General features: G+C 43.1%; 1 protein-coding gene across 1 annotated transcript in view; it reads right to left on the bottom strand.

The window, feature by feature from the left end:
* The window catches only part of fstl5 (follistatin-like 5), a 302,534-nt gene that overhangs the window by 272,843 nt on the left and 23,691 nt on the right, over window positions 1–6,000 (bottom strand). The gene's annotated exons all lie outside the window — the stretch shown is intronic.

Below are 6,000 nucleotides of genomic sequence, written 5' to 3'. Positions count from 1 at the left end.
AATGGAAAGGTGGCCTTCCTAGAGTGGGGCCCATCTAATGGCTGGCCGGGAATGTGTTTGTGCGGTTTCGTTTTGCGGTAAACAAAACATGGCGTCATCGGACTTTTTTAATTTTTTTTATTAATTTTGCATTACCGAAGATTGGCACCATTGGATCTCACGTGAATCGATACATGGTAGTACCGACGTGTTTCGCTCGGCACCCTTAAAAGTAACGAATTCGATACCCATCCCTAATCATGACCGTGCCCAATGCTATCGACCAGTATTTTATTTTATTATCACAGTTTGAATGTTTAAGAACATATTTACTATAAAAGCGAACAAGCGAACATATTTACTATAAAAGCAAACAGTTGGCTCTGGGAGCCAACGCACAGGCGGCGACCAAGAGGACGTCATACGCCAACATACGTGGACATACTGATGAAGGACGCAGGTGTGGAGAGCTCTACGGAACTGGCTGGATGTATGGAGGATCGGAATGATTGGAATCTCCGCTGGCGAATAATATGAATAATTCTTTGTTTAAAAAAGGCTGTTTCCATGTCACTTTGGTCATTGCATGGGGGCGGAATAAAATGTTCATGCGAATCAAGACGAGTGCTTTCGTTGGCATTGGGAGAGTGGGAGAGTGGGAGAGTGACGCCCATAAACAACACACACCTCTGTTGATAAACTTTCCATCGGATTTAATGAACAAGGTATTGGACTCGGGTCTGTCTGTATGCGTCTTTCTGGGTAAGTTGTTGACTAGTTGTTTATTTAGAATGTATACGGAATGCTAAATAATAAGTGTGGCACATTGGACCGGAAACCGAGCGAATTAGATGTCAGAAGAAGAAATCGTAGTCCTAAAACAGAGGAGACCCAGGGCTATCGATTTGCGTCTAGATTTGATAAAACTACACCGACAGTGGCTGCCGACAGCGGAAGTCCAATCATATCACATTTTTCTGACGTTTTTCGTGTTTATATCTCACGGGTCGAACCAACTTAAACGTTATTGCCATAAAATACAACGTTTATTGTTTCTTCACCTTTCTGTGAACATAGAAAGAAGAACTAGAAAAAAGTCAGTTTTAACATTCTCAGAGACCACAGTCTTGAACACACACACACACACACAAACACACACACACACACACACACAAGATACATTCACCCTGCACTGCACCCTAATAAGATGCACATACACTTCTATTCTATTCTATTTTATTCTTCTACTTTAGCCCTGTGAGGCCCTCGGCTGCAAAATTCACAGGGTTAAGCTGACTGACAACACTTACTGACATCTTGAGGGGAGTGGCTGGGTGCATTGTAGGGGGCTATTGTTAACGCCCAGCAGAAACAGGCAGAGGTGTTAATTCTAGCCTTTTCTTCGAGAGGTGTTTTCACAGCTTAAAGTAAACAGAAAAAAAAATGTTTTACAAGATTCAAATTAGCACATCTTTTTCAAACATTCTCAGATTTCAACGTATGACACATCATTTCAAAGCGTACTTTCACAATCTGGAAAAATCTGGAAAATGAAAATGGAGACATGTGGCATCAATCGCTGGTCGCAGTCACATTTATCTTATGAGCCGTTTGTCATAGAGACTTATGGGAGATGTCAATGAACTCAGTACAGACTATATACATAGTGTAATAGTGTGTAATAAGGTACTACTGTGTAATAGTGTGATCATCTGTAATAGTGTGATAGTGTAATCGTGTGTAATAGTGTAATGGTGTGTAATAAGATAATAGTGTCTACTAGTGTGTAAGTGTAATAGTGTGTAATAGCGTACAAGTGTAATAGTGTGTTATAATGTAATAATGCAATGGTGTAATAGGACTAATACAGGGAGATCTTCTTTCATTGGTCCTTGTTTGACCCGCCCTTACACTTAAGCCCCGCCTAACATGTAGGCTACTGTCTGTCAGCTGTCTTTGTAGGCTAGTGACTTGTCAACAGAGTCTTTCCCACAGACAGTGGCTGATCTCTGTGTATGTTGTGCGAGTGTGTTTGTATGCGGGCAATCATAATTAACAGTAATAGATGGTCTCTGCATTTGTTAAATATTGTAGGCGTTTTTGTTTACTCTGTGAGAGAGAGAGAGTGCGATGGTGTAATATGTGACTAGCCATAGACAGTAGGGACTTGTTGAGGCATCTTACATTTTATAAAAAAAAATTTACATATTATGAAAGTACAGATTCATACCTTCAAAATAAGCCATCACTTGAACATTTTGGTGGGATACTTTTCAAGCTACTTCCTATGAATCATGGTGATTATCACAAAACCTAATCAGAGAAAATGGCCTTGACATTTTTACACTGAGGGGCCTTTCTCACTCACCCATTCGGTTCCATTCCATTCCGTTCTAGTCCGTTCCGAGATCTGATGCGAACTCCCCCCCGCCCCCCCCCCCCCCCCCCCCTCTCCCCCCTCTAGTTTGTGTACACACTCAGTCTTGGTGCGCTGGGTTTTGTTTACGGTTTGCGTTTTGAGCTTGCAAGCTTGCCGTAGGCGATGATGTCACGCTCGAAAATGTAAACAGGAAGAGACTGAGAGACACGGTGGAGACTGGATGCTGATATAAAATGAACAAATAACCAATAAATATGAAGTTATATTTGAACCTCTTTTGTCAAGCCTTGTCAATATAACCCACCCCATTTTATCACGAATGGATGGTGTTGTAGAGTTTGCTTTTGAGCGTTTCCCAGGGCTAACGCTGAGCTAACGGCTAACGCTAGTTAGCTTAGCCTAGTACTAGTCTAGTATAGCCACTGGCACTGTAGCACTTATTTTTCAGCAAAGAACGTGCAATAAACAAAACGGATACATTCACTGTGTGTTCTGCCTCTCATTTGTTGATGAGACAAAACTAACATCAACACAATTGAACACCAAAAGCGGTGTTTAGTCTAATCGCCGCCGTTTTGTTAGCTTACATGCTAACATGAATGGAATATGCCAGTATAACAGTATAGCATTGTGGCTAGCAGCTAAACGCTAAGCTAACGGCTAACGCTAGTTAGCTTAGCCTGTTCAGCAGCTAACATCCCATCGCTCGTGGCAATTACATTGCATGTCATTGATCTACTGGTCGACCACGGCCGACTGGTTGGGCACCACTGGTCTAATAGAAATAAATGCATTCGAACAAGAAACCAATGTATAGACATAGCATGGCAAACAAAATTGCCAGGCCTAATGCGAGCCAGGGAAGTGCTGTGCGTTTGTAATGTGGCTTCATGTTTTCATCCACTGAGCTGTGAGGCTCCACAATGCTTGTTTTTGGTTGAGGTCTGAACTCTCAAATTGCCCATAAATATCGTTTTTGTGGGTATTGTCCAGTTGTTGCTGTGTGGTTTTATCTGCCCAAAATTCAAGCAAGCATGAAAGCATATTACAGTAACGACGTTGTGTGTGTCACGCCCCCCGCTCCCACTGACCCGCACCCGAAACCACCTATTTCAACCGTCCCAGGTTCAGCGGGGGGTATTCCGAATCAGCGCCGCTTCGCATCCAAAAGGGGTGTGTCCGTCTGAGTGAGAACACTCCCCCCCATCCCCGGGGGCGCTGATTCGACCCTGATTGGTGAGTGAGAAAGGCCCCTTACAGTGTTAAAAAACTACAACCCTACCCAGAATGCATTGTAATCCATGGCCCCCTCTCTCTCTGGGGGCAATTAACACCTTGCTGCGTTCTAGTCATGCTCTTTTGTTATGACAATGACTCTGTCTTGTGGCACTGTAAACACAACACCTATGAAGGAAAAGTCATGATAGTTTATTTAATTTAGTGTGGTAGTGAAAGGTTAACCTTCTGTAGTGTGGTAGTGAAAAGTTAACCTTCTGTGAGTGTGGTAGTGAAAGGTTAACCTTCTGTAGTGTGGTAGTGAAAGGTTAACCTTCTGTAGTGTGGTAGTGAAAGGTTAACCTTCTGTAGTGTGGTAGTGAAAGGCTTATGTCTGTTTTAATTTAATAAGTGGTCTTTAATGTCAGTAGTGTACCAGAGCAGACTATATTTTTAGGAAGGAGGTTGAAGAGGAGTATCTTGACTTGACTTTGCATTAGTTTGTGGTTAACTAGAGCTAGTATGAGGAACAGCATGGGTTGTGGCAAGAAATTACAATTGTGTGTATTGAGCCAGCATAACTGGACCACATACCACTTTAACATAACCTGTAGAGGTTAATGGATGGAGATAGAGGGAGATACACACAGAGAGAGAGAGAGAGAGAGAGAGAGAGAGAGAGAGAGAGAGAGAGAGAGAGAGAGAGAGAGAGAGAGAGAGAGAGAGAGAGAGAGAGCGAGAGAGCAGGAGAGGCAGGAGAGACACACAGAGAGAGAGAGGCAGAGAGAGACAGATAGAGAGAGAGAGAGAGAGAGAGAGAGAGAGAGAGAGAGAGAGAGAGAGAGAGAGAGAGAGAGAGAGAGAGCGAGAGAGTGAGACACACGGAGAGAGAGATAGTGAGAGAGAGACACAAAGAGAGAGTTGAAAATGGGGGACCCTGATGTAAACAAGACAAACGTGTTTCTCTGGTCTGCATCCCCTTAACAATTGTGTGTATTGACCCGTACTGTGTTGTACCCATTCTGCATTCTAAATGTATTTTAATGTTGTTTAATGACAAAACAACTCGATTCGCGTTTTATGATGGTCTTTTCGGAGTCAGTGCGTCGCACGTAATAGACACTGCCGTTTGTCACAAGTTAAGTTGCTATAGCTTATAACGTTAAGATAAGTGTATTAACATTTCGTTCTCTCTGCTATTAAGAAAGGAGAGCTATCCTTGTGTGTGTTTCAACACCTCGCTAAGCACCTGCATTTAATACATGAACACGCGCAGACAGACCACACCCAGCTTAAGTTAAGCCCTCGTTTGTAGTCTTTCCCACAGTATTGAGACACAATACTGTCGGACAAATAACAATAATTAACTAATTTACAAGTTGTATTAAGTTTTGCAAATAAGGGAACAGAGCAATGACATTTCAAAGCAGTCAAAAAAGCAAGATTTCGATTTTTTGAAGTGCAAGACATTTTCGCGTTTTCTGATGCTTGTATCTCGCCGCACCAAGTCGGGTTTGGTCACGTCGGGACACATATGAATAATATGGGGAGATCTTCTTTTATTGGTAGTGGGTGACAGTGGCTCAGGAGGTAGAGCGGTTGTCTGGTAATCTGAAGGTTACTGATTAGATTCTGGCTCTTCCCTGAAGCATGTTTGAGGCATAAGTTGTAAAGCGCTTTGGATACAAGCGCTATATGAATGCAGTCCATATACTGTATATAAATGCAGTCCATTTAAAGAACAAATGTGTGGCTGCTGCCTGGTGGAGATTTGCACTCTACTGAGCACACCTTTCCAGTCATGTTCATAGAATAGGGATTTCTGTGCCACGCTAAAAATTAACACTGATCCCATCCTGTCTGCCCCGTTGAAAAGTGCCTGGCTCCGCCCCTGCCCTCAGTCTGGCTATCTCTGCTGCCTCAGCTCTCAGACACTGAAGCACCCAGCTGCACAAACCTGCAGTTCATCTGCCCCCTGTCTCTCTCTTTCTTCCCTCCCTCCTCCCTCCCAATGTGCTCTGTACGCCAAGCAGGGATGCACTAGACTACCACTACACTTCAATTTACCATTCAGCTCAATCTACAGTTAAGCTCTTTTACTCTTTTTACTTCAATTTTTTTTCTCCTCTGTCTTTGTTTCCCTTCATCTTTATCTCACTCTCACGCAACACCATCACCCTCCTCCCACTCTTTGGCGCTCTCTCTCCCCATCGCTCAGCTTATCCTCCGTTAATCTAGATTTACCAAGTGGGCGGGCTAGCGTGTGGGTGTGGATCTTTTGTCCACAACTTGAAGTCACATCAAGAGAATTCTCAGAAATAGCTTTTTGCCTCATGACAACAACGCTTGAATGATTAAATGTATTAACCCTTCTGCCTTGTTAGGTAACTGACAGAGTTGGTACATCAGTGCATGAAAAGATTGCA

Source organism: Notolepis coatsorum (genome assembly GCF_963971535.1).
Source record: "Notolepis coatsorum genome assembly, chromosome: 16".
Classification (NCBI taxonomy): domain Eukaryota; kingdom Metazoa; phylum Chordata; class Actinopteri; order Aulopiformes; family Paralepididae; genus Notolepis; species Notolepis coatsorum.
This window is presented reverse-complemented; position numbering and strand designations above follow the sequence as displayed.